This window comes from Canis lupus, chromosome 3 (genome assembly GCF_003254725.2).
Source record: "Canis lupus dingo isolate Sandy chromosome 3, ASM325472v2, whole genome shotgun sequence".
Taxonomy (NCBI): domain Eukaryota; kingdom Metazoa; phylum Chordata; class Mammalia; order Carnivora; family Canidae; genus Canis; species Canis lupus.
The window spans coordinates 58,375,956-58,385,159 of NC_064245.1; positions in this window are offsets into that span (position 1 = coordinate 58,375,956).

Genomic DNA, 9,204 nt, shown 5'->3' on the forward strand with positions numbered 1-9,204 from the left:
CTTGGGAGTGTCCAGGGAGGCTCTCTAGGACTTTTAAGCAAACGCCAAAGACCTCAGCAGATAGTCACCGCCACGTCCAGCCCACACGTGCGTTCCTGCTACCCCCGGGAATGCTGATTCTACTGGTATTATCTGCATTTTAGTGGGGAAACAAGCTGAGAGCCGATCAGCCACTCGCCTCGATCCCACCCGCTGGACCTGGGTGCTGCTGACTCGTGGTTCTTCTGCAGTTGCACTTCCTGAGCTTAGGACCTTACGCTTTAAAATAGGTGGTTGGTTTGTTTAGCCATTTGGGAATCTCCAGTCCCAGGGTTTCTGATTTAGTACATCTCGGGTGGCCCAGAATGTGGCGGTCTGACAAGTTCCCGGGTGCTGCTGGTGCTGCTGGCCCTAGACCACACTTTGAGGATCACTGCTGGAGGCTTGAGGTTCCCATGGGAGCAGGGGTCCCTCTTGGCAGATAATCCCTGCTGTTTTTATATTTTCCTTTTCTACCTGACGTTCCTGTTTGGGGTTTCCCAACATTGTGCCACCTTCAGCTGAGAACAGCAGCCATCCCCTAAGCAGACAAGCCACCCTCTTCAAATCCCAATCAGTCGCTATGAGAAGACAAGGAAGCAATTCAGAAGCCCAGGAGATTGCTGACCAGCCTTCATGTAGATTGGACACATGTGATGGAGGCTTCCGCCGCAGTAAAGGTGACAGGATATGTGAGCAGAAATTCGGGATTTTAGAATAGAAGGACTTAAGGTTCTGTGTACCTCTCTTCTCTCCTGCATTCGAGCTAGGGAGCCTGAAGCCATCTCAGACCACACAATCACTGGTACAGGTTTTTCTTTCTGCTGTCTTAGATTGCCCAATGCCCAGGAGCAGGCCAGAATTCTGTGTTCAGATTCTGCTCGTACCTTGTGTCCCAGGTAGAGAAGCCAGAACCTCTACAAAGAGGACTGTTTTTAATTCCAGGATTTTGTCCTCACAGGAGACAGAGAAGCAACCAACCTGGAAATCCCCTTAAGACCTTTGTGATGACTATTGCCATGGCCCTATAGGAGGCCCTCCCTCTTGAACTATTAGAACAGTGCTGTGAGGAGAGGCCAGTTACATTCCCTTTATAGTTGAGAAGCCCTGGGCTCAGGCAGGGGGACCTGCCCAAGGCCACCCAGCGAGGAAGGGGCAACATGATGCTCTTGCCTCATTCTCTGATTTTCTGTGCTTCCACTGTGGGGTGTGGTCCCAGAAAAACAGTGTGTGTTTGTTTGATGGGAGGGTGGACAGTGATCACCTACCCTGTGCCCAGGGTCGGGCTGGATGCTGTACACTGACCAAATATGATCATTCCATTAACGCCTCTTAAGTCTGTAGAGTTGGCGTTATCATCCATTCACGCATGAAGAAATAGTTTGAGAAGAGTGGCCAGAGGTCACTCAGCAATGTGTAGATTGAAGTCTTGACCACACTAAGGGAACCCATGATTACCGCCTTTTAAAGAGGGCCAACTCCTCATCGACTGCACTCTTGTAAATGATACAACATGAGAAGGTAGCACCAAGAGGTAGCGGAGGGCCCTGTGGCAGCACCTGGCACTTTCTGAGCACTCATTAAACACTAGCTTTTTTCATGTCTGTCTCATTCCATAAAGTTTATTTCAAAATTTGGAACAGAAACAGGAGGATTAATGCTACATAAAACCCAAGGAGTGACCTTGATAGGAGGTAAAGGGTCTGAGTACAATAAAACATTAATCTTTCCTCCTTTCCCATCCTTCCTCACTGGCTGTTACTGTTTGTGAGGAAATGTCCTTGATCTGCAAACAGTTCTTCTAAGACTCATTGTCTGAGGGGATCTTTACGGTGGAGATGAAGTGTCCTGGGCTCCTGGGCCCAGGGTGTTGTCCTTCGCTATCCCACCTCTAGTAACTTATCAGCTTCAGAGCCCCTCCTGGAATGTCCTACCACCATCTCGGCTTACTCGAGTCTTTTTTATCCCAGGGGCAATTCAGACCGGATTCTTTTCTGCAGTCTTATCCCTGCTCCCAGAGCACTTGTCAGGTTGGCCTCTCCCCAAATAGAGGAGAGCTGTTATGTTCTGTGAGCTGAGCTGTTACTGAGTCCACTGTCTTGCACACAAGTCCCCTGCAACCACCCATTTAATGTCAATCTCTAGCACTGGACAGCCTGTCTTTTCCAGTATCTCCAGCATTTTACACACAGATTTTTTTTTTTTAAGATTTTGTTTATTAATGAGAGACACAGAGAGAGACACAGGCACAGGCAGAGGGAGAAGCAGGCTCCATGCAGGGAACCTGATGCAGGACTCGATCCCGGGTCTCCAGGATCACACCCTGGGCCAAAGGCGGCGCTAAACCTCTGAGCCACCCAGGCTGCCCTACACATAGATCTTAATATTTCTGGAAGAAGGAATACACAGTCCAGAGCCATCTATTTTGAAGGGGGCAGGTATTATTTCCTCTCAAATGCTAGGGTTCAGGAGGGCTGGCACCATATCCTACTTGGCTCTATCTCCAGGGTCTAGCTCAAGGTCTTAGTAAACACTCAGTCAACATTCTTTAAAAGAATACATTTCCTGGACCTGTTTGCACATTGAGTCAAGTGACTGCTGCCACAGGGTCTTTAGTACAGAGCAAACATGGTGAGCCCCCTCCCTCCCTCCCTGAATGGCTCCTGTGGGCCTGTGTTGGAGCCTCCCCCACAAGCCATTCTGGGTGTGGGAAGTTCCCAGGTGGCCTAGAATGGGACTGAGCTGATGGTGACTTCTTTTTTTTTTTTTTTTTTTTTATTCATTAGAGACACACAGAGAGAGGCAGAGACACAGGCAGAGGGAGAAGCAGGCCCCATGCAGGGAGCCTGACGTGGGACTCGATCCCGGGTCTCCAGGATCCCGCTGAGCCACTGGGGCTGCCAGATGGTGACTCCTCTTGTTGAGGGAGGAGGAGTCAGCCTCTCCTGCAAACTGTCCTGTCCATCCTTTCAGGTGCCTTTAAAATCCTCAGCAGCATGACCCCCTCCTTCCCTAACCCCATAGTCATCCATCAGTATAGGCTGCTCTAGCCAGAGTCCCACTGCTTCGAGCATTGTACCCCATCACTTTGGCCTGAGCCCCCTCCCCTCTCCTGGACCAGCATGACAGTGGGATGGGATTTCTGTCCTAAAATGACCATGGCATGTCATTCACCACCAGGTTCCATTTTGCTGTAGATCCAAGTCACCTTCAGTGGTGAGTGCTAGATGCACAGATCTTGCTAGGGGGGTGGGGGGTTGGGGGGTGGCCCAGCCAGTGCAAGTGAACTGGACTGTGGGCCGTGGGCCATCACTTACTAGCAAAGACGTCCTCTGCAGTCACAGAACCTGCTCTGTGAGCACAACGCATGGCTGAGGACCCGTCCTTTTAGATGTTGCAACAAGCTTCCTTGTTGATTTACTCCGAAGCAGAAGCCACAATGTTTGAGCAACAAAATCCAGCCTTGAGTTCAGGATCAGATGACAGCGTCCTCACTCAGCAGCTCGAAGCTGAGACGAGATGGAACATCTAAGACCTACAGCCCATGGAGTCTCCTGCTCTGCCCAACCGAGAGTAGAGGCCGTTGGGCCAGCACCTCACATATCGGAACAGTTGCTTGGGCCATCCTGGTGCTAATGAATAGATCCTTTGCTGCCAGGACGCTTCATTGCTGTGGAGGCATCTGGAGAAAATCCCCACTGCCTCCAGGGAGTCCCCCAAGCACAGTCCCCAGGACCTTTTCAGACGGTCTGTGAGGTCCACATTATTAATTACAACCAGTAGAATGAAGCAGCAGACAGGACAATCCAGCTGTCTTCCATTAAATTAAGCCAGGCTTTAAAATGTTTGCAAACATGTGGAACAATCCCACTTGTCTCACTTAATGTTTATGTCTTTGAAACTATTTTTCATAAAAATAAGGGAACTAAGCTAACATATAGAGGGGTTATTTTGTAATTATCTAAAGCACATGTTTAATACAGCTGTAGGGGTCATTTGCAATTTTATCTTATAAGTTTTAATAGATATAACCTGTATTAACAAAGCTTGGGCCCTCAAATTTTATTTTTTTAAAGGTTTTATTTATTTTTTTATTCGAGAGACACGAGAGAGAGGCAGGGACATAGGCAGAGGGAGAAGAAGGCTCCATGCAGGGAGCCCCTTGTGGGACTCAATTCCAGGATCCCGGATTCACACCTCAAGCTGAAGGCAGACACTCAGCCACTGGGCCACCCAGGTGCCCCAAATTTTATGTTAATTTATTTTAAAGATTTTATTTATTAGAGAGAGAGAACACGAGTGGGGGGTTAGTGGCAGAGCCAAAAAGAGAAGCAGACTCTCCGCTGAGCTGGGAGCCCGACGCAGGACTGGATCCCAGGCCCGAGATCATGACCTGAGCCAAAGGCAGATGCTTCACCAACAGCCCCCCCGGGTGCTCCAAAGGGCCTCTAATTTAATTTAATTTTAATTTAATACTTTATTTTATTTATTGCCTCAAATTTTATTTTATTTTAAATTTTTATTTATTTATGATAGTCACACACAGAGAAAGAGAGAGAGGCAGAGACACAGGCAGAGGGAGAAGCAGGCTCCATGCACCAGGAGCCCGATGTGGGATTCGATCCCGGGTCTCCAGGATCGCGCCCTGGGCCAAAGGCAGGCGCCAAACCGCTGCGCCACCCAGGGATCCCTGCCTCAAATTTTAAATTGAGAAATAGTCTTGAGACCAAGACCAAGACCAAGCATTGCTGTGCGGCTCAGAAAGCTTTCTGTGTGGGCCAGGTGGGATGGTTTAGGCTTTGCAGGCCACCCAGTCGCAGTCTGTGCTGCATTTCCTTGCCTCTGCTCTGAATGCTGCCATCCCAAGCATGCGGGCTTGGCCATGTTTCAGTGAGACATTCCTTATCAACACTGCAATCTGAGTTTTATGTAATTGATGTCCTCCAAGTATTATTCTTTTGATTTTTATGAGCCATTTATTTTTTTAATTTATTTTTTTTTTATGAGCCATTTAAAAGTATAAGTGTGAAAACAATTCTTAGCTGTCCAAAAGGGGGTGTTGAGCTAATGCCTGCCTGTTGACTGTAGTTTCCAAACCCCATGTGAGTAGGTTCAAACCCGTGACACACACATAATTCACATTATTGAAACTGAAATGTTTGAAGACAACATAACAGCTCTGCCCCTGGTTCCTGACACGGAGTCTCCAAAGCTTTTGTAACCTCCTGGGTGACAGGAGCATCCTTCATTCTAGTGAGATGACCCTGGGTGGCTCCTAGAGAGGTCTGGTCATGAGAAGGATCCAGCCGTGATCAGAAGTTTGGAATTTGGGCAGCCCGGGTGGCTCAGCGGTTTAGCACCGCCTTCGGCCCAGGGTCTAATCCTGGAGACCTGGGATCGAGTCCCACATCAAGCTCCCTGCATGCAGTCTGCTTCTCCCTCTACCTGTGTCTCTGCCTCTCTTTCTCTCTGTGTCTCTCATGAATAGATAAATAAAATCTTAAAAAAAAAAAGTTTGGAATTTACGGCCTCCTTCCTCATCCTCTGGAGAAGGGAGCTATTAAATGATGGTGCCCACTTGGTGCAGCCTCCATAGAAATCCCATGTGTGTGAGGTTGTGGGGAGGGGAGGGTTCAGGTTGGCAAACACACCCACAACATCCAAGTCTACAGAGACAGAAGCTCCTGTGCTCGGGACCTTCCTGAGCCGGCCCTCTGTATCTCATCTGGCTGCCTGCATTCTTTTTGTCTTGTCCTTCAATAAACTGGTAAAAGGGTTTCTCTGAGCTCTATGAACCTGGCAAATTACTCAAACCCACAGAGGGGATCAAGGGTATATCAGAGTTGCGATGGACTGTCAGAAGCACAAGTGACTACCTGGACCTGCAACTAGCATGGTAGTGGGACAGTCTGGATGGACTGTGCCCTTGGCCTGTGGGATGTGACACTCTTTCTGGGAAGACGGTGTCAGAACTAAGTTGTGGGACATCCAGCTGGTCCTGCAGAGAGCTGCTGGTTTTGGGGGAAAACCTCACATCTGGGACACAGAGGGCAGGGAGCAAGACCAGACTACTGAGGGCCTGCACACTTCAGCCAGAGCGCTGGCTCTTCCAGCGGAGGGTGTATTTGTCTTACCCTTTTTTTTTTTTTTTTTAAATTTATGATAGTCACAGAGAGAGAGAGAGAGAGGCAGAGACTTAGAGGGAGAAGCAGGCTCCATGCACCGGGAGCCCGACGTGGGATTTGATCCCGGGTCTCCAGGATCGCGCCCTGGGCCAAAGGCAGGCGCCAAACCGCTGCGCCACCCAGGGATCCCTGTCTTACCCTTTAACAGGGTCCTGGAGGCAGGAGATGGGCTGGAAGCAGAAGGACCAGTCTGCAGGCTACTGCACTGGTTCTGCCCAGACTGGACTCTGGCTTAGACCAGGGACAGAGCAATGCAGGTGGTAAGTATCTAATTCCAGATCCACGTGGAAAGATAGAGCTGACTCTCCCAGTCTTCTATCTGAGCCAACAGGGAGGCGGGGGCTGGATCTCACTGAGAGGGAAGTCTGATTCAGGGAGCAGAAAGAAGTGATAGCAGAGCAAACACGTTAACTTCTCATACATTTCTTACTGAACATTAAACTGTAAATAATTACCAAGATTCCAAAAGGTCTTCATAATACCTTTGAGGGCTGTATGTTCCACTCCATTACCCTCAATTATGTGACCATTTCCTCTGTTATCATCTAGACTGCTTCTCTTTCAATTAACAACATTATAGACATTCCTTTAATGAATATCTCTGATGGACTTGTCTTTGTGGTTTTTCTCAAGGGATTTTTGGGGATGGGTTTATGTATGAGGTGAAAGAGTAAGAACCCAGAAGCTCTCGAGACACACTGCTAAAGTGTTTTCCAGAAAGATGGTGACAGTGTTTAGTAGGAGGCCAGCCAAAACTAAGTGCAGCAGTACCACCGTAAATGAGACAGTAGAGGGCATTAGCATTTTATTAATATTTCCTAATAAAAGGAGTAAAAAAGTTTCTAACTTTTAGAATCCTCTTGGGGCAGCCTGGGTGGCTCAGCGGTTTAGCGCCGCCTTCAGCCCAGGGCCTGATCCTGGAGACCCTGGATCAAGTCCCACGTCAGGCTCCCTGCATGGAGCCTGCTTCTCCCTCTGCCTTTGTCTCTGCCTCTCTCTCTCTGTCTCATGAATAAATAAAATCTTTTTTTAAAAATAAAATTTTTGTAAATACTTGATTGTGGCTAAAGCTGAACATTTTATTTTGTTAAGCAGGCTCCACACTTAGTGTGGAACACAACGCAGGCCTGAGCGCATGACCCTGAGCTGAAATGAAGAGTCAGATGCCTAACTGCCAGAGCCACCCAGGCATGCCCCACCGTTGGACATCTTTAGAGTATCTCTGGCTGTCAACAGATTGTTCAGGTCCCTTGCCCATTTATTTACTAAAGGTCTAATATTTAGGAAATAAATTAGGGAAACTCTATTGAAGCAAATTTGTGCTCCTTTTGTAAAAAGAAGCACTTGGTATGTTAATAATGTATTTTGTTGACATTAATCTAAACATTACCATCTTGATTAAAAACATTTTCTAGAGGGAAGCAGACCTGGATTGGGTAGTGCTGTAGTCACAAACATGGGCACACTTTCTAGATCCTTCTCCGAGGGGCAAACGGATGGCATCTCAGGATGCTACAAAGTGCAAGGACAGGACGGAGGGGCTTGTCTGGAGAGTGACCTGCAGGCTGGAGTAGCTCCAGGATGGCTCTCAGGGATTCTGGAGCCTGTGGCTTGCTCCAGGGAATGACTCCCAGTGGGGGCAGGGGTGGGGTCAGCTAAATGTCTCTCCCATGACGTCCCTCCAGCTGCTTGGCAAGCCGGGAGCACCTTGTTCGTGAGAGCTGGGCCTGGGAGGTTTCCTCTGGGGTCTGTTTCAGTTCTGAGAACCCGACGCTTTTCTGCTCATTCCAGTCTCCTGGCCCCATCTCAGGCTGCTGACATTTTACCTCTTCAAGTACCACCTCCACCATAGCATCTTCCCCAGTCAACGCACCAGGTCCAAACCCCTCCAGGCACCTGTTGGGGTCTCTTCCTCCCTAGACTGGGAGGACAGGGCTCAGGCTTACTTCCTGTCCTCACTGCATCTGATAGGATGCCCCTTGCCTGGGAAGCCTTGCTGAACAGCTGACCTCTCGGTAATTAGGTTTCCCAGTATAATGCAGCACCACTGCCCGCTGCACTTCAGCTTCCTCACGGGGTTCTGGTGAAGATTAAAGAGAGTATTGGAGAAAGTCACCCCATCTTTGTTTTACAGTCACTGAGCACAAACGTGCTAGTTTCTGTCCAGAAGCAGAGACACCGGAGATCCTCTGTGGGCTGGGAAGGTCTTCTCCAAGACTGGGCAGGAAAGACCGATTGGGAAGGGTTCGGGTTCCCTGGGGACAGGGCGCACTGAGTAGGGGACGGGATGGGGGGGGGCAGGCCTGGGGGGTTTCCCCAGCGGGGCTGCAGACACTGGTGAGAGGTGAGGGCCTGGGAGAGCCCGGGGGTCGGGCTGGCGGGGGACGGGGCGGGGCAGAGCAAGGGGAAGGACGGGGTGCGTGAAGGCCAGGGACACGGGGAGGCTGGCGAGGTCCCTGGTTTGGTGTCAGTGAGGCCTTGGGCGTCATTTCTCACCTACTCCATCACCTTGCAGGGCGGGCAGGGGGAGGCCTAGTCTGCTTAAGCCACCCCCGACGCCCTCCGGGACGAGCCCGCCCCCCCCCGCGGCTCGAAGCCCCTCTCCGCCCCCCCCCCCCCCAGGGCGAGGCCTCCTCCCCGGGCACGAGGGCCCCCGCGCTTCCCCGCAGCGCCCGCGGCCTGGCCCGCACGACCTTGCCGCCCGAAGCCCCGGGGACGCAGCGCTCCCCACGTCGGTGACGCTGTCCCACAGCAACAGGCGTGTGCGGCGAGAGCCAGGCGTCCCCGCACCCGCAGCAACCGCGAGCAGAGGCCGCCCGCACCCGCACCCGCACCCGCACCCGCACCCGGATCCGCACAGCAGCAGCCGTGGGGGGCGGGGCCTTCCCGGCCGCTTCCGCGTCGCGCCTCCGTACGTCACCGCGAGGGGAGCCAGGCGATTGGCCAGCGGGGACGGCGGCCGTCCGGGGCTACCGAGCCGGCAGGGGCGGGGCCGGGGCTC